This window comes from Bos indicus, chromosome 22 (genome assembly GCF_029378745.1).
Source record: "Bos indicus isolate NIAB-ARS_2022 breed Sahiwal x Tharparkar chromosome 22, NIAB-ARS_B.indTharparkar_mat_pri_1.0, whole genome shotgun sequence".
Lineage (NCBI taxonomy): Eukaryota > Metazoa > Chordata > Mammalia > Artiodactyla > Bovidae > Bos > Bos indicus.
Window position 1 is genome coordinate 59,697,217 of NC_091781.1, and position 19,597 is coordinate 59,716,813.

General features: G+C 59.0%; 1 protein-coding gene across 5 annotated transcripts in view; it reads left to right on the forward strand.

Moving 5' to 3' along the window:
* Positions 1–19,597, forward strand: part of MGLL (monoglyceride lipase) — a 184,874-nt gene that overhangs the window by 99,555 nt on the left and 65,722 nt on the right. The gene's annotated exons all lie outside the window — the stretch shown is intronic.

The window sequence follows — 19,597 nt, forward strand, 5'->3', positions numbered from 1 at the left end:
TAAGAAGCAGGAGTTCTATTTCAAATACGACAAGTAGGATGTGAGTTCTACCGTATGGTGGTTTTCACAGGACTTTATTTTTTTGTGCTGGAGTTGATTTCCTGTTGAGCAGACATGCCTTTAAAATCCAACCCAACAGTGACCGAAAACCACCTGATCAGATAAAATCAAAATGATGTGTATAAATAGTAACTTTTGTTCTCTGTCCGGTTTGACTGTGAGCCTCAGAGGGTATCATTCGTGTGTCAGAGAAGGAAGGGGGTCTGCCTGTCTCCTGACTTCTTGCCAGCTCAGTTACTTGGTACATTTCCCATCAGGGATTATGTCTTGCTGTTAGAAACAGGCGTTGGGAGGACGCACAGTGAGACAGCTGGTCTCCTGCCACTTCCCTCCGCGCGCATGAACCGGGGAAAACCCTGCTTGTTTGTGTTGTTCAGGGAAGGAGACGATTTGGGGCCAGCTGGCCTGGCGACCAGTCAGCGCTCCTGATCCGCGGACGTGTTACCTGCTGCAACAGGCCTCTGGTCCCCCGAGGTCCACGTGTGGTGTGGGCTGTGGTGTGGGCTGCAGGATTGTGTCTCCCTCGCGGGTTCAGTCGTTACCCAACCCGAGCACAGGTATAAAATTTCTCCTCCGGTTTCAGCAAGGTGTGTGTAGTCCAGGTAGCTGCACATTCAAGACGAGAAAAACAAGAGGGCAGAGACGCGGATTGTGAAGACCTGGTTTCGAATCACAGCTCCGGGGCAGCCGGATAAACGGCTGTTAGTGGGCGGTTAATGGTCCTAAGGTCTGGCGTTGTCTTTCTTACAGCTCTCTGGAGGAGAGCGCTGGAGGGCGCGGGTGGGTGTCAGACGGGGCGGGGGGGGGGGCGGTGGTCGGGCGTCCTTAGCAGCCCTTCTGGCTCGCAGCGGCCCACTGTGGCTTCAGCTTCTAGCCGCCCTGCGGTGCACGGCCCGTCTATTTGCTCAGTGTGCGCAAAGAAGACATGCTGCCTGTGCACTTGGTGATTCTGAGCCTCAGACTTTGGGGGCTTCCTTCGTGGGAGGGGGGCTGTCCTCACTGGAGGTCAGCGGGACAGAGCCCCCCGGCTTGCGACGGGACGGGGCCGCCCTTCCTTGAGCTGCGCTGGCCTCACAGTCTCCACCCCAGTGGCCTCGGGCCCACCTCCTTGCTTTTGCTCCAGTTGGAGACGGCACCCCGCCTCCGCCAGTTGTGTTTAAATCTCTTGGGGTCCGTGTTTATCTCCTGCTGGGAATGAGAATGGGGTGGGTGGGGGCCGCGCTGGGTTCCGGGCTTTGCCAGAGAGGCCCCCCACCCCCGCCCCTGCCGCCTGCGTCTCCAGCCTCTCACATGATGCGGGTTCGTGACCTCCCTTGGGGTCGGCGCCCCCGGGTGGAGGACCTCTAAAACCCATCCCCACCAGTCGTGACCCCTCGGGAGGTCCTGGAGGCCCCTGCGGTGACAGACGCTGCTGCATCCTGGGGTCCCCGAGGGATCAGGCCAGGCCGAGTGGGGGTGGGCCGGGGGCGCCTCAGGGCAGAGTCTGTGCCCGCCGGTGGGGCCGCATCTCTGCGCCTGGGCCCAGCCGCTCTGTCAGACTGACCGCCCTGCCCTCCTGCGGGTGGGCAACAAGCCTGCTGCTTCTGGAGCGGAGCCGCCCGCTGGGCTCAGCCCGCCCCTCCAGGGAGCGCCCTCCAGGGAGCGCCCTCCGGGGAGCGCCCTCCGGGGAGCGCCCTCCGGGGAGCGCCCTCCGGGGAGCGTCCTCCGGGGAGCGCCCTCCAGGGTCTTACCCCCGGGTAGCTCAGAGTCTTCTGTGCTCTGATTCTCGGGGAAAATACCACCAAATGTCCCTTCTCTCCGCTCCTTTTTAAAAATTTTCCCACGGAGGCCCTAGGGACCTCAGAAGCCCCTGCCTTACAGACGGCGCCTGATAGAGGGGTCTTAGTCACTGTGAGTCCGAGGCTGAAAGCCCGCTCTTGGTCGCGCCCAGGCGGGTTGGTGCTTGCCTGGTGGCAGAGCCTTATGGCGACGGCGGACACTGACCGTCCTTAGGATGCAGCAGAATGGGCTCCCACGAAGTGGGTCTCGGGCCTGCTCTGGCCTCAGGCCGCATCTCTCAGATGTGATCTCAGTTTTATCTTCCAGTCAACCCGCGAGGCAGGTGCTGTCCTTGTGAACCCTTTTAAGAGCTGGTCCAGCTGGATTTTGTCCACATTCCTCTGGTTCCAGTGAGCAAAACAAGACTTCCGTCCAGGGACTGTCTTCCTGATACATTCTTGCATGTTTTTGTTAGGGTGAAGGTCGCTCCTTACCGAACGGAGCGATAGGATCTCTCATTGTGATCATGCTCAGCAGTGTCCCCGCGGACGGTGGCCCTCTGGGCTCCTCTGTCCATGGGCTTCTTGAGGCAGGAACACTGGAGGGGGTTGCCATTTCCTCCTCCAGGGGGTCTTCCCCACCCAGGGATCAAACCTGCGTCTCCTGCATCTGCAGGAGGATTCTTAACCACTGAGCCGCTTGGGAAGCTAACAGGGTCATTTTTCTTACTAATTGTTTGCTGGCAGTAGGTTAAAATGTGATCTGTTCTGAAACCCCAAACCTTCTTATGGCCCTGGGGACTGGCTGCCTTATCGAGACTTGGGACTTTGGAATTTTTAAAATCCTGGTTCTGCTGCAGGGTTTCCCTGATGGTGTTCTTGGGGTCATGGAACTGTCCGGGTGGGACGTGAGCTGCTCTGTCATGGCTCTCGTGCCCCGGGATGGTATTTCACGCCTTGGGATTCAGTTTACCTCTCAGTCCGCCTAAAGGGCAGCTTTGAATTACCTTCTGAAGTTACTCAGCCATCCTGGGCCCCCAGAACGGCTGACAGGTCAGCAGCGTCGGGGCCCCAGGGGTCTGACGAATGCAGCGTCCTGTTGGATGGCTTGGCTCCAAGGAAGTCCTCCCTTGGTTCCGCCAGATGAGGAGGGCTGCAGAGACGTGTGATCGCACGGCTGCAGGCCTCCTGGGTGTTCAGGGCCTGGCATGGACGCGTCACGCCCGTCTGCCTGGGGCTGACCGGGTAGTCTGAAGCAGACCCTTGTGGGATAAAGGCCTGGGTGCCCTGCGTCTCCCCTCCGAGCAGGGGGCTTCCTCGTGCCCAGCCCACGCTCCGTCTCTGGGGAGCCCCCCACCCCACCACCACGGAGCCGAGCAGGCTCCCTTCCTGTTGGTTCATTGTCACGATAGCTGGGGTCCCCGGGAGGCCGCTTCAAAGAGCGCCGTTCCTCTGCTGGCCGGGGACCTGGTGCAGACACCCGGGTGACTCCCCCTTGAAACAGTTCCAGATCCGGGTCCCCTGCAGGGACCCCGCAGCCTGGGACCCTGAGGCCCACCTCCTTTCCTGCCTCCTCTCGGGGGCTGGCCTCCCTCTGAAGGAGGTGACACGGCGTTCTTTCTGGAAGCTCCCTGTGGGCTCAGAGCCTTGGCCTCTGTTGGTGAGCCTGGAGTCCACAAGCCGAGGCCTCCACCTCCTCCCTCTCCGACGTGCCCTGCTCTGCCCTGGGTCATGCTGACCGCATCTCTATGAGGCCCTCGGCATCTGCCTTGGGAGTTGTGGCCAGAGCCGTCTCAGGACGCTTCCTCCCACCTATGCAAATTTACCTGAAGAAGAAGCAGCGCTTGCCGGGAGCTGGGATATATTTAAAGGCTGGAGAACACTCCTCCCTTCCTGCCGCCCTCGTACCGTCCTCCTATCAGCCACCAGCCCCTTGGGTCTGGCACCTGGGGCTCTGGAGATGGAGCTCCTCCCGGCCAGCCGGGTGCAGACCGTGGGGCGCGGAGCCTCCGCCATCTGGCCAGACCCACTGCCCTCTGAGACCCCGTTCCCCTGGATCGGCTCCTGTCTGTGTCCTCCCCCTGCCTCCGGTTTGCTCTCCGGGTTGTGTGCCCCCTGCGTAGGGTGTGGGCACCGTGCTCTGGGCGGCACTCCCCAGGGTTCTGTGTGTCTCGGGGGGGGTCTGCCTCCCTGGGGCCCCTGCTGTTCCCGGTCCCTCGCAGCCCTCCCCACTGAACTCCTACCACCTGTGTGACTAGGCGTGACCACATCGCTGCCTTTGGTTGGCATGTCCCCAGGGCCAACCAAATCCCACCCCTTGTTCAGTCGCTCAGTGGTGTCTGACTCTATGGACTGTTGCACGCCAAGCCTCCCTGTCCATCACCAACTCCTGGCGTTTACTCAGACTCATGCCCATCGAGTCAGTGATTGCATCCAACCATCTCATCCTCTGTCGTCCCCTTCTCCTCCCGCTTTCAATCTTTCCCAGCGTCAGGGTCTTTTCTAATGAGTCATCTCTTTGCATCAGGTGGCCAAAGTATTGGGGCTTCAGCTTCAGCATCCGTCTTTCCAGTGAACACTCAGGGCTGATTTCCCTTAGGATGGACTGGTTGGATCTCTGTGTAGTCAAGGGTGTCCTATCCCTTAGGTTCCACCCCTTACTCGTCCCTGAACGTGGCCCTAGGGGCCCAGTTCTGGGTGTGTCCCCTCTTCCCACTCAGCTGTGGTCACACTTCCGCCCAACAAGCCAGTCAGGAGTCGCTGGTTTACTGATGCCAGGGAGCTGGCACCAGGGTGGGGAGACAGTGGTGACGATCTCTGCGTCTGAGGAAGAGGAGGCGGTTACCATGCAATGTGGGGGTACCTCGACCGGGGACGGGGCGGCTTCCTGGAGACTCAGTGGTCAAGAATCAGCCTGCGATGCCAGAGGCCTGAGTTCAGTCCCTCGGTCTGGAAGATCCCCTGGAGAAGGGAATGGCAACCCACTCCAGTATCTTTGCCTAGAGAATCCCACGGACAGAGGAGCCTGGCGGGCTGCAGTCCATGGAGTTGCAAAGAGTCAGACACGACTGAGCGACTAAACAACACTAACCGGGAGACGGGACAACGGCCGGGCATGGCGCGAATTAGAGAAAGGGCTGCACAGGGTAGACACGGCCCCTCGGCGGGAGGTTTGGTGAGCAGAGCACAGGCTCCCGTTCATCCTGCCAGCCAGCACCCTTGAGCGGTATTGCTCTGGTGAGAAGGATGTGCAGGGCCGGGAACCACGGGAAACTGGAGACAGGGGAGAGGCCAGCCTCGGGATCCTGCCGGCCACGGGCAGGCTACGGGCTTGAGTTTGCGCCTTGGGGGGTGGGCAGCCATGGACCGGCTTCAGGCCCAAAAGTCATGCAGTCAGGCTTGTGGCTTGAGCTCAGCTGGCGGGAGGTGTTTGTCCTGATGCAGGGTGCAGACAAAGGGGCTGAGTCAGCCCCTCGAGGTGCTGGGGACGGAGCTTGCCGGGTGGTGATGGAGGGTTCCCAGGGGTCTCCCTGGGTGCACAGGGAACGTGGGGTCCCCTGCATAGCACACCTTCAGCTCACTCCCCTCCAGGGACGCCGGGCCTGCTCTCTGATGGCGAGGACCTGTGGACCACCAGGCTGCGGGACCTCGCTGGAGCATTCCCGTAGGGAAGCAGGGCGCAGCGGGGCAGCCGGCAAACCTCCCCAGTGAAATACTGACACGGGGGGCGGTCAGTTTCCTGAAGGCAAGAGAGGAATCCTGTCTCCCTTTGTCTCCCCACCACAAGAATCAGAAAGGGCCTTAGACTTCTCTGAGTGGGCTCCTGATATCTCCACCTAAACACGGAGGCCGTGGTCCTTACTCTGTGTTATATGGCAGTGACATGATTTTTAATCCCATCACTGCCTTCCAGCCCTACCTCAGCTTTCTCCTGCCTATTTTAAGAATTTCCCGAAGTTCCTTTCTCGTGGATGGAGCCGCCGGTCCTCCTCCTGGTGTTTCCGCCTTTGTTGCAGCAAACTGCCTGATTTTTAAATAGGGCGTCTCTTCTGGGCTTTTTTTTTAAGACTCTTCGAATAGCAAAGATCTCTTTGATGGCGAGAGGAAAGGCCACTGCTGTTCTTGCAGTACTCTCGCAGTTGATTTTTCCAACAGCTTCGTTAAGGCATACTTTTTTCCAGTTGCTATAAGAATGTTCTGTGGATACAAGTCGGGCTTTGTTTTTCAGTGGAGTTGAAGACAAAAAAAATTGCAGAATAAGCCGCTCCCTGAAAGGCAGCCATTGTCCACCGTTGTGCGTTGCTCAGCACCTTTTAGGTAGAGATGCCCATCCGGCCGCACTTTGTCCCCGAGTGCCAACCGAACGGCCCTTCTCCTGCCAACGGCCCTTCGTGTGTGACTCTGCAGCTGAGATTACAGCGTGACCCTTGTCCCACATTTAGGGTCAGCCAAGTCTTCCGCTGGGGGTGGCGCTTTCATTTCACACAGGCCTGTTCGCTGGGGTGGAGGTGGGGAGGCGGAATCAGTTCAGTTCAGTCGTTGAGTCCTGTCCGACTCTTTGCGACCCTATAGACCGCAGCACGCCAGGCTTCCCTGTCCATCACCAACTCCTGGAGCTTGCTCACACTCATGTCCATTGAGTCGGTGATGCCATCCAACATCTCATCCTCTGTTGTCCCCTTCTCCTGCCTTCAGTCTTTCCCAGCATCAGGGTCTTTTCCAATGAGTCAGTTCTTCGCATCAGGTGGCCAAAGGATTGGTTTCAGCTTCAGCATCCGTCCTCCCAGTGAATATTCAGGACTGATTTCCTGTAGGATGGACTGGTTGGCTGCCTCACCTTCTGCAAAAAGGTTCAGAGGAGCTCTTACTGTGGAGTCGCCACTCTGTCAGCGTTGGGAAGGAAGAGGGCAGGAGGGTGGCCAGGACAGCAGAGCAGAAGGAAGGAGAAAGGGTTCGGGAGCTGCATCCTCAGGGGACGTCAGGGTGAAGGGGAATTGGACCTTCCTTTCCTTGAGCAGAGTCCTTAGAAGGCTCCACGGGCAGGATGGACAGAGAGAAGGGACCCCCTGCACCCTTCAGGGCTCTCGTATCTGGGGTCGTGGGGTGCGGCCCCTGGAAAGCGGGTCTCGGGGGGCTGACCAGAGGAGGGCCTGGGTCTCCGAGCTCTGGGAGTGCTTCTCAGCCGTGCTCTCGGGCCCCTGGTGCACACGCGTGTCCCTGGCGCTGAGATCCGGGCCGCCCTTGGCGGGAGCTCAGAACCATCTGTCCCCCTGGGGGCCCGGGTGTCTGAGCGTGTGGCTGGCGGGGCTGAGCACGAGGGGATCCTCAGCGGCGGCAGCTCTCCCCAGCCGTCGGGGCTTCTTGGGGGTGGTGGAGGCTCTAGGGGGTGGGTTTTGTGGACCTCAGAGTGCCGAGGGACGTGAACGTCCCCCCTTACTCGGAAAGCACGGCGGGTCACCCACTCCCCAGCCCCTCAGGGTGGGGGCAGCCCGGGACCCCAAGGCTCAGTGCCAGCTGCATCACCTGCAGTGGGAGGATGGCATTGGAGGGTGAGCATGGGCCCCGGGGGCTGGCATGGGGCCACAGGGGCATCCCCAGGGCTGGCATCCTTCGGCCCCGCGCCGTCCCGCTGTGGGTTTAGACTGCTGGGTGGCTTTCCCAGGAGGCGTTCAAGCAGACCTCCCGCCCGGGGCCAGGCTCTCAGAGGGCCTTGCTGCTCCGCGCTTCCCGCAGATGCCCGCCCTCATGTCTCTGTCTGGGCAGTCCTGTTTTCAGTGGTGTGAAGCGTGCGGGTGCCTCTGCGGAGACCAGGGAGGCCGAGGACCAGGGCAGCCCAACCTCAGGGAGATGTAGGAGACCGACGTAGGACCCAGGGGCGCTGTGGGGCCCGGGGAGCCCAGGAGCCTCGAGAAACAGAGCAGCAGAGGATGTGGGCCGGGAGGGCTCCACGTGGAGTGGGGAGGAGGGAAGATGGGATGGAGGGGGAGGACCCCGAGCAGGGAGCCGGGGGCTCGGGTCAGGCCGGCCTGATCTGAGCAGGGCGGTTTGCCCCGGGCTGTCTGCGTGGCCAGAGGAGAGAAGAGGGGGTCCTACTTGGGAAACACAGCCTTTAGGTGCTCTAGGCACTTCGCTGTGTTCATGCTGTTCAGTCCGTGGTGCCGAGACATCTTTCAGGGGAGACTGGTGTCTTGGGGCCGCGCGGCAGGATGGTGCCGTGGACAGTAGTAGACCTTGGCAATGGGAGACCAAACGGCAGGCCTTGGATGCAGACCCAGAACCAGCGTGACTCACACGTTGGGGTGGGGCTGGAGGCTGTCCCTGGACCCGAGAGCCAGTCTTCTCGTGGTTAAACAGGGGCCCCTTTCCCCTGGGTGGTCGTAGAGTCAGACGCTGGGCGTCCGTGGGGTCAGTGCCTGGCACCGGTTACGAGATGTGAGCGTGTGGGTCGTCCTGGGCTCCCCCAGCGCCCACCCGGTGGGTTCTGGGAGCACCGTGGGCTCGTCTGTCACCCACCACAGTCACTCCACCCTCCCGCCAGCATCATCACCCACCACAGTCACTCCACCCTCCCGCCAGCATCGGTCACAGGCACCCCGCGTGCGAGTGATGACCTTCCTGACGTCCGTCTTGACCTCCCTCCCCTGACGCAGGCACCTCCGGGCTAGTTACTTAGCAGTTAGAGCCATTTCTGTGAGATTTCAGACACCGCGAAACCATCCATCCTACGGGTGCTCGCTTTACAGAGTCGTGGGGAAGCTGTTGCTGGTGCGGCTCTCTCTGAGATAACCCGCAATTAGCAAACTCGATGCTTCGTTAACGTCACGTGAAAACCTCTGTGTCCGTGTTGGAGGTGTGACCCTTGACCCGCTGGAGGACCGAGCGACCCTTAGGGAGGGGGCCTGGGGGTCAGCGCACCCAGACCCACCGGCTCTCAGCCCCGTCTGCAGCGGCCTCAGCGCTTGGTGTCTGTTTTCTTCCCGGGCCCTGATGGCGTGCTCGGGTGTGTCGAGGTGCTGGCGCTTGGGCTGGGCTTATGCTGCGAGGGCTGCCGTGGCCCCTGGCGCGTCTGCAGGGGCAGCGTGTCAGGAGGTCTCTGGTTGGCAGCCCGTGCTGAGCCCCGTGGGTGTCTCTGTGCGTCTCTGGTCAGCTGCTCCCCCCACAGGGCAGGCAGCCGGCCGGGGCCTGCTGGCCTCGAGTGTCTGCCCCTGGCAGGCTGTTGGTCTGTCCTTCCCCCCACGTCCCCCGGGGCATCAGGGTGGCAGCGTTTCAAGGGCAATGAGAGAGCAACAACACGCTTTCCAAGTCTCTGCTTGGGTCAAGTTTGCAAGTGTTCCATGGGCAGAGTGAGTCAGCCCACAGGCGGTGGAGGCCCGTCCACAGAGCAAGGTTGGGGGAGGATGTTTCGTGGCTATTTTTGACTCCGTCGCTGGGAAGGGACTTTTGTGCTGAGAGCTGGGACACCAGGGTTGGAATTTTGTTTCTGCCTCTGAGTGCCTCTAGATAAGATGCCATCAGGTAGACTTTCCAGCAGGTTCCCAGAGCTTGCGATTTTATATAACTCTGGGCCAGTTTGCATCTCACGCTGGCGACACAACCTGTGAGCTTCTCCAGGGCAGAGCTCAAGCTTCATATTATCCTGTCTTCCTCAGCTCTCACCCCTGGTAGAGTTTCATGTCTAGCACAAACCAAGAGATCTGAACATGTTTGCTGAATGAATGAGTGAACTTCCTGTGTTTATAGGGTAAGACAGTTGGGCGGGATGATTCTCAAAAGCCCCTGCCGGCACGGTTTTCTAGGAAAGGAGCAGCATTTCCACCGAGTGTAGACCAGAGGGGCTTACTCTGTGCCGAAATCAGGGCACCGGCAATTCGGGAGCAGCAGTGAAGGGAGTGAAGGGAGTTAGTAACAGCTAAGAAGAGAATGTTCCCTACAGGCAGGCAGTCCCCTGGACTGCCAGGTGGCTGGGTTTTAACCATTTTAACTTTGAAGTAAAATTTGAAGACACACCTGTGAGTGGGCCCTGCAGGACAGCAGAGAGTGTTTTCTGTGTCAGCGCAGAAGTCAGCACGGGCGCCAGAATCTGGGGTGGGGTCAGCTTCCTCTTCACGTGCAGACGATGCAGCAGGTGGTACCTGAGCTGCAGGTGTGAACTCAGCACCAGGGTAGAAAGCGATGGGGCCTCCGAGCGCCTGAAGACTCGGGGTCCGCTCGACCGCAGAGCCCCGATCGCGTGAACTCTTTCTGAGTGTCTCGTGCCGGGCCTCATTCTGGTGTGGAGACCCCGAGCTGATTCAGCAGCCCCTCTGCCTTGGAAGACCGCTCCCCTCGTGTGTCAGGGAGACAGCGCCAAGCACTGTGGCAGTTTGCTTGTGAGGGTCATGCTTTCTGGGTAGGTGGAGGGGGTGTTCAGGGAAAACTTTAGGTGACTTTAAACTGACCCTTGAAGGTGTTGAAGGGGACTGGAGGAGCCACTTCCACACAGGCATGGAGGCACGCTCTGAAAACAGCAAAGTCTTTTTCGGCCTGACGTCTGCGGTGCACGGCGGGAGATGCGTTTGGAATGGCTGGTCTGGGAGCTGGAATTTGAACGGCCGTTGTGTTAGCCTGCCACGATGGGCCACAGACCCGCTGGCTTAAACAGCAGAAGGCTCCTTTGCCCGGTCCTGAGGAGCCGGCGGGTTGGCGTCTGGTGAGAGCGGCTTCTGGCTCGTAGGTGCTGTCCTCGTGTGTGTGGTGGCCTCTCTGCTGTCTCCCGCCGACGGGGTAGATGCTGGACGACTGGACGAGCGTCCTGACTTTTCACGCTTGTGCTTCTCTGGTTTCATGGCAGACGCCCCAGCCCGTCTGCAGTGGCCGTGGGCTCGGCCCTCGCCTTGGTGTCCTGTGTCTTAAGGCCACCTGCTGTCAGCACACCGCGCTGGCCGACCGGCCGAGGCAGGTTCAGACGTGAGAGCGGGCGGTGCCGGGGGTAGAGTCTGCCTGTGCCCTGCGGACCCAGCAGTGGCCTGGTCTATTATTACAAGACTTAAAATAAGCGTCTTTTCGGCAAACGCTGCTGGGACAGTTGGATGCGTGTGTGTGCGCTCAGTCGCTCAGTTGTGTCCGACTCTTTGCGACCCCGTGGACTGTAGCCGCCAGGCTCCTCTGTCCACGGGATTCTCCAGGCAAGAACACTGGAGTGGGTTGCCATTTCCTCCTCCAGGGGATCGTCCCCACCCAGGGATCGAACCCGAGTCTCTTATGCCTCCTGCATCGGCAGGCGGGTTCTTCACCACTGGCGCCCCATGGGAGGCCCTGGAACAGTTGGGTGTCTACACACAAGAGGAGGAAGTTGGGCCTCTTGCTCACACCGTGTACAAAAGTCAACTAGAGGACCTAAATGTAAAAGCTGCAACTATAAAACTCTTAGAAGAAAACACAGGAGTAAATCTTCACGACCTTGGCTTTGACCATGGTTTCTTAGATATGACCCCAAAAGGACGAGCAACAAAATAAAAAAAATGACATGGTGGACTTCATCAGAAGGAAAAACTTTTGTGCTTTAAAGTACACTTGGAAGAAAACGAAAAGACAGTTCACAGAATGGGAGAAAATACGTGCAAAACATCTGTGCAATAAGGGAATTGTATCTGAGATATGAAAAGAATGCTTGTAATTCAATGATAGGAAGATAGCCTCCCTGAAAAAAATGGGCAAGGGATTGAATACCGTTTCCCCAAACAGGTATACTCATGGCAGTGAGCACACGAAAAGATGCTCAGCGTTAGTTGTCGTCGGGGACATGATGACGGATCAAAGCCACGATGAGGCAGCACTTCCCCGCCACTCGGCTGGCTGTGATAGGGACAGGCGACGAGACGGTGGGCATGTGGAGTCTGGAGCCTCGTGGCCTGCTGAGGGAGGTTAAGATGGTGGAGCCGCTTTGGAAACGGGCTGACAGTCACTCAGAGGTTAAACCCTGTTACTTTATGACCCTGCGGTTCCATCCCGAGGTATGTATCCAAAGCAACTGGGGACTAACAGGTCATATATTTAAAATAGAGAAATAGGGACCTGTGTTGTGGCATAAGGAGCCACAGTCATCATCTTCTAATCGCCCATCGGGGAAAAGACCCTGAACAAGAATATGCATCACTGAACCACTTTGCTGTATACCCAGAACATTGTAAATGAATTATACTCCAGTTTTTAAAACAGTGAAAACGTGTCCACACACCTGTACACCAATACTCGTGACAACGTTATTCCTAAAAAATAGTCAAGATGTGGGAACCAGCCAGATGTCCATCACTGGTGAACGAATAAATAAAGCGTGGCGTGTCCAAACAGAGGAATGTCGGGCCATAGAAAGGGAGGAAATGCTGGCACATTGATGAACCTGAGACAGTTACGCTGAGAGAAGCGAGTCACGAAAGGTGACGTGTTGATATGATCCCATTTTCATGAGGTGTCCAGCCGAGGCCCGTCTTTGGAGAAAGAAGGCGTATTCATGGTTGCCGTGCGCAGGGGTGGAGGTTGGGGCAGCTGAGGGTGACAGCTAGGAGTAGGGGTTTCTTTTCAGGGTGATGGAAATGCTCTAAAATCGATTACAAGGTGGGTTATACTACTCTGTAAATAAGTGAAAAACCACTGAATTGTACACTTTAACAGAGCAGATTATATAATCTGTGAATTACATCCCATGAAAGCTCTTACCAAAAAAACACAAATACCTAAGAAGATAAGAGGTGTTCGGCAAACATTTTTAACGACGTTTACCAAAAAAACCTAATGACACAGAGTCACTTAGGATATGACGGTACAAGGGGAAACCAGAGTATAAAACGGTGATCTCAGTCGTGTTAAAAAGACAGTCACGGAAAAGAGATCACAAACACACCTGTAAAAACGGAATGCGTGTCCTCAAGCCTCGCGCCGTCTTCGGAAAGCCCCCGCTCAAGTCTGACACCTCGATGGACTCCTCCTGGGCTTCGCCTCCACGAGTCTCGCACCATCACACGGGGCTGATGTCACGCTTGCTGTTTCCCTGACGTGGAAACGGGCCCCAGAGAGTCGCGTGCTAATGAACGCGGAGCCGGGATCTGAACTCGCGTCTCTTTGCTCTAAAGGCACTGCTCTCTCCAGCGCCCAGCTCTGCCTTGTAAACACATACGGAGCCATCTGTAGTGCCCGGCTGTGTGCCCAGATGCCCTGTAACCCCCCGACAGATGGGAAGACTGAGGCTCGGCAAGGGGCTCCGACCAGGGGCCTGGGTGGAGCGACAGGAATGGAGGGAGCCCACGGTGCCCGGCCCTTCCCCTCCCCCGGCGTCCTCCGACGATGCTCGCCTGGCTGGAGCTGCCTAGCAGGGTCTCAGCAGAGCTCCGGGGCCCGAGCTCTGTCCCCACAGAGCGGTGAGCCTGTCCCCTGAGCTCATCTCTGTGGTCCTCTTCCCTCTCCTGCATTCTCAATAAATTCCTGATTGTTTATCGCCATCCGCTTGGCATTTCACCACCCATAAGGACTTGGAGCCATCTGCAGACTTGGAAAGTTCATGCTGTTCTCCTTCCAGGAAAAAAAAAAAAAAAAAAAGACTGTTACATAAGATGGGGCCAAGCACATTCTTACAGGAAGGTTGGGAGCCACTTGTGAGACTGCAGGCCCCCTGCTCTCTCCGCCCGCCGTTGCATCATCCAGGTGTAAAGTCACTCGCTGCTGTCAGACCGTGCTTCCTTGCAGAGGCGTCAAGAAGGATCCGAGTGTCTCCCCGACGTCCACGAACAGCTTCAGACACCCTTCGGGTCTGAGGAGAGGCTCCTCCTGGAGAACACGCAGGCCGTGCTCTCGGGCTGTGTGCTGGTCACCTGTTCTCAGCAGGGAGGGGTCGTCTCCGGGGCAGGCGTCCCCATGGACCCTCCCCACCTCCCCTCAGTGTCTCTCCAGCTGCAGCCATCTCTCCTTTAGCCTCCAGGCTCTCCCCTGCTCTCTCAGCTTGTGTCATTGACTTTTGTTGTCATAAATAAAATGTGCTGTTTTTGCATGAGCATGTTCATGGTAAGACATTGAGAAATGAAGGGAAAGTAAGGGGCTTGGACGATTGATTCCCCACACCCGCTGGACAGTCCTTGGTAACACTCACGGACTCTGAGGAATTGGAAACCGCCATGCGGATAGATGGTCAGTCCCTGGCTCTGCAAATGGAGGGACAGAGGAGCTGGGACCGTTCGCTCCCTCGCAGGGACGGGGTGGCTGGGGCAGGACCCGGAGGTCTGAGCCGAGTGAGAGGCGAAGGCCCACCTGCAAGGAGCCAGGCGGGCGAGGCAGTGAGGGGCGGGTGACCGGTGGCACAGGGTGCTGGCTGCCCTGCCAGCGCGGCTCTGAGCCGAGGTGACCTTGGCCTGGTCTGGGCAGAAGTCCGCTGCCCGGGGAGGAGGTGGCATCCACCCGCCTGCCGGCCACACCCTCCTGCTCTCGGCCACTCGTTCTGGCCTCCCTGGCAATGGGGCTTTCTTTTATAAAAACACCTTATGTGTGTTTGGCTACACGGGTTTTTCTCTAGTCGCAGAGGCCGCTCCGTGGCTGTGGTGCCCAGGCTTCTCTGTGAAGAGCCTTCTCTTGTCGCTGACCCCCAGCTCCAGAGCATGTGGGCCCGTAGTTGGGTGCACGGGCTTAGTTGCTCCATCGCATGCAGCGTCTTCCTGGGTCGGGGATCAGACCCCTGACTCCGCACTGGCAGGCGGGTTCTTTACCGCTGAGCCGCCAGGGAGGCCCACGCTGGGGCTTTCTGCCTCCTCATCCCCCCAGGACCGCTTGGAGGTTGGCCTCCTAACTGACCACCTCTTACAGAGGTCACCTCTGTCTGCAGCCTCGCTCCTCTGGGTGGTCTTCAGACGCCCGGCGGTGAGAGCGGGGGCCCAGTGCCCACCCCCACCCGTCGGGGGAAGGACCCCGGGGAGCCGCATTCCGGTTCCGTGCAGGCCGCCTGTGTGGGGCCGGCCGCGATGTCCGACCTGAGAGTCCTGCCTTCGCTGTTGTCTTGGACTAGACCTTCTTTTTTATTGAAGGTCCATTTTGGGCGGGAAGTTTATTCTAACTCGGGGGCTGGAAAGCCAGCCTGAGATGCCCTCAGCAGAAGGGGAGCTCGGGGCACAGGAACACACCCAGCTGCATCTCAGCTCCGGCTCCTCTCGGAGCCGGCTCGTGCTGGAGCGCTGTTTCAGACAGGCCGGCACCTCGCCGGGGCCTCCCTACCCACCCGGAGGACGCGGTGGGGGCATTAGGCGATCCTGACGACCCAGTGCCCGTCACTTGGTGCCAGGCCTCCAGCTTTGGGCCCGGGCGCCCGTCTGCGTGGGAGCCCGTGAGACGGGAGTGCCCGCCCTGTGACACGCCGCACCGCGTGGTGAGTGCTGAGGTTTCTCCCGTCCCTTCCAGAGACCGGTGGTCTGGCTTCTGCGCTGTGCACACGCCTGCGATCACAAGGCCTCCCCCGCCCGCCCCCCGACGAGAGCCCGCCGCCGCTCTGTTCTTGTGGGACGGGACACTGTGGCCCTGTGCCCACGGCGTCCCTGCTGCTGTGTGTCCAGCTGAGACCCTGGGAGTAGGGGAGGCCAGAGCGCTCCCTGGCGCCTTCCTGGGGCCTCCGGCGGGCGGCGACGCGCTGCTGGGAACCAGAGCCCACGCGGGTCCTTCTCTGTGCAGAGAGGAGGAGACCTGGGCCTGGGACGGAGCCCGGAGCTCTCCCGAGAGAAGCCGGTCCGCCACCCCAACCCCTGGCCTCGGTTCTCCTCATCACAGTCCCTGGTGCAGCTGTGATGCTCGCCATTCACGGACCATCCTGAACGTCAGGCCGTGTGCTTCTGCGGGCAGGCCATTAGTGATTTCCCTGAGGGCTGGTTCCAAACATTGATCCGGACGCCAGCCCCCTGAGGAGCCCTTCGGCGTGAGGACCTTTTCAGGGCAGCAGGCGGGCGGTGGCTGCAAGGAGATGCCGCTGAAGACATCGCGCTCTTGGTGTCAGTGAAGTGCTGTGTCCTGCTGGAGGCTGATGGTACAGACTGCTTTGCCGTGGAGCATAAACCACTCCCCGAGGCCACACCCCGAAAGTGTAGGCAAGTCTTTTCGGGAAGGAGCTGTCTGACGTTGGAGGAGTGGTAATTTCCACATGCATTTCCAGCTTGGTTTATGGGAGGCAGGTATGCGCCTCTTATCCCTGGAGTTCTTGTGTGTTCTTCGCGTCCAGCAGATCCTGGGGGCCTGGTCGAGCTTGGCCTGGGCTTCCAGACCACTCTGCTCATCACATTTTGAGCATGAGGACTGACAGCGGTTCAGTGCCTCTGGCGGCCTGCATCTGGTGCTGTTTGCATTTTGGGTCTTCACTGGTGGCTCAGATGGTAAAGCGTCTGCCAGCAACACGGGAGACCCGGGTTCAGTCCCTGGGTCGGGAAGATCCCCTGGAGATGGAAATAGCAACCCACTCCAGTACTCTTGCCTGGAAAATCCCATGGACGGAGGAGCCTGGTGGGCTACAGTCCATGAGATCGCAAAGAGTCAGATGCAACTGAGCGACTTTACTTTCTTTCTTTGCATTTTATTGGCAGCAAGGAGGCAGGTACTCGAGTTAGTGACACCCTGTCCGACAGACTCTTTCTCTAAAAAGCATATATTTGTCTGGCTGCCACACCCCGGCTGTTTGCTGCGTCGGGCGGTCTTCTCTCTAGCTGTGGCATTTGGGCTTAGTCACTCCACTGCATGTGGGATGTTAGGTCCCCAGCCAGGGATCGAACCCGCGTCCCTGCAGTGGAAGGCAGGCTGAAGCGCTGGGCCACCGGGGAAGTGCCCTGACAGACTCCTTCCGTTGCTGCTGCTGCTGCTTCCCAGTTTTGCTGAGATGTCGATGTGCAACGCTGTATGAGCTTAATAAGCTGTGCAGCTTAATGAAATCACATGGACTCTAAATGAGTATCACAGGAGCTTGTATCTCATACAGATAAAAAAAAGGAGGGCGGACTTTTTTCCCCTTCTGATGAGAGCTCGTAGGATCTGCGCTCTTCACAGCTTTCCTGTCCAGCGTCCAGCAGTCAGTGGTCACTATACGCCATGCTGGACATCGCATCCCAGGACTTGACTTATGACCGGAAGTGCATTAATACCTCTCGACCTTCTTCCAGTCTCCCTCCTCCCACCCCCATCCTTGGTAGCCACAAATCTGGTGCCCTGTTTTAAAAGTGTCTCTTGCTTTGCCCCCCCTTTCTTTTTAGATTCCACATCCGAGTAATGCCGCGGTGTTGCTTTTTTTCTCTCTGACTTACTTCACTCCGCGTAATGCCCTCAGGGTCCATCTGTGTTGTGGCAGACGGTAGGATCTCCTCACCTCTTGTGGCTGAGTTCTCGTCCGCTGCGGGTGCGCACCGCGTCTTGATCTGTTTACCTGTTAGTGGACGCTTCGGTTGCTCCTGTAAGGTGGTGACTGTGAACAGTGGTGCTGTGAACAGGGGGGCGGTGCGGCTATCTCGTGCATATAGCCTTTTCATTTCCCTGGGATACATTCTCAGAAGTGAAAGTGCTGGATCCTGCGGCAGCTTTATTCTTAACCTTTTTAGGACCCTCCCTACTGTTCTCCACAGTGGCTGCAGCAACCGACATTCCCAGCAGCTGTGCAGAAAGGTTCCCTCTCCCCACGCCCTCGCCAGCATCTGCTGTTTGTGGACTCTCTGGTGGTCACGCTGCGTGAGGTGGCACCTCATGGTGGTTTTCACGTGCGTTTCCCTGATGGCTACTGGCGTTGGCCATCTCTTCACATGCTTGTTGCCCATTCGTGTGTCTTCTTTGGAGAATCCTGACCCCATCCTCACCTGTGTCTAGAGGGCCGGGGGCTGCAGGAAGCAGTTCCACGTTGGGTGGGGGTGGGCACAGCATCTCTTGGCCCCCCCGCCCTGCCCGTCCTCTCCACGGCGCTTCACGCAGCCTGGCACGTATTCACGTACTGATTATTCTGGCTCCGGCCGGGGACGCGGAGCTCCACCAGGGTAGGGACTTTGTCTAATTCAGATGCGTCCTCAGAGCCTGAGCCAGACCCCGAGCTCAGTCAGCCTCTGTCACTGACGGAAGCAGTGGCTGAGAGAGGGGTGAGCTCCGGGCTGGGGCAGGCGGCCCTGCAGCGCGTGCACCACGCCGTGCGACCCGTGGGGCCAGAGCCGCCTCCCAGGAGAAGTGCGTCTGTGTCTCTGCGTGTAGACGGATGATGGATGGATGGATACATAGATGCGTGCATGCGTGCTCAGTCCTGTCTGACTCTTTGCGACCCCATGGACTGTAGCCCACAGGCTCCTCTGTCCATGGACTCTCCAGGCAAGAATACTGGTGTGGGTTGCCATGCCCTCTTGCAGGAGATCTTCCCAACCCCGGGATGGAACCTGAGCCTTCAGCAGGCGGATTCTTTACCACTGAGCCACCTGGGAAGGCCAGATAAATAGATACGATAGGATGAGCAGTGTTTTTCTTTTTTTTTTAAGAAAGCAGGTGCTCTTAGAAACTTGCTGGAGCATTGCAGCATCTGAGCTTAGCGCCGAGGTCTCGCCGCCCCGCTTGTTAGGAGCTTGCCTGAGCGTGGACGTGAGGGCAAAAGCACCAGTTGTGGCAGCAAACCAGTGGCGAACCACACGAGACTCACATAGCATCTGCTTCCTGCTGCAAAGGGTGACCGACAGGGCCCAGCTGGGCCGTGTGCAGGAGGCCCCCTGCCACCGGCTCTCTGGGGCGCGCTCTGTGTTGGCCTCACGGCTGGCCCTGTATCGTCCCCACTTCCCAGGAAAGGAAACGGGATTCAGCAGCTGGCCCATGGCGCGGTTAAGGAACCCAGACCCTCTGGCCCCTGCCTGGGTGACGGGCTTGTCCGTGAGGGTCCACGGTCGTTATGGTTCAGCCTGAGCTTTGTGAACGAGAAACCCCACAGCGTGGTGCTCACGTGAGAAGTACGGCGGCCGTGTGTGCAGGTGAAGCTCCCGGGAGCGGGGGTGGAGCCTGGGGCTGAGCAAGGGAAGTGCTGTCTGCCCGTCACGATGCTGTGATCGCGTGTCCATTTCACAGCAACTGTCAACCTGTCTGGGGGCTGCCAAGAAGCTGGGAGAGGAGCTGTTGGCTGTGAAACGGGGACGAGCCCCGGGGGCCGGGCCACAGTTTCTCGTGCCCACCGCTCCCATCCGTTTGCCCCACTGCCCCCGAGATGGGGCATGAGGCAGGGAACTGCAGAGACGGTGGGTGGGTTCACTGTGGCGGGGCTGGAGCCAGGAGCAGGAGCTGGGCCCCGGGACCCCAGTGGGACGGGCAGGACTCAGGTTCGAGGCCACTGGGTACGGTTCTCCTTCTGCCTCTTCTGATGGCGTGTGTGACCTCAGCCCTTTCCGGCTTGGTTTGGTCATCTTTACGTTACAGGGCTCCTGGGCAGGGCCCGCTGGGGTAACAGGTCCAGTTTGGGGTGATGGATGCTCCCAGCTGTGTCTCCCGTCCCTCCGGCCGCCTCGGGCCCCGGCCCCTGACGGTTTGTTCTGTGTGCTGGACGGTGTCCGAGCTGGCCCTGCCTGCCCCCCACCCTCGTGGGAACTCTGCCGCCCCTCGTCCTGAGCTTTGTTACCTGTGACCCCGAGCTGCCTCCCTGCTCCCTGGCTCAGCTGGGTCATCCACGGTCTTGGCCGCCCTGACCACCTGCACCCTCCCGAGACCTCCGTGGCCAGATCGCTCTGGGGGAGCCTGAGCGCAGAGCCTCAGGACAGGCAGGGGTGCGGAGCGCGGGCAGGACGGCC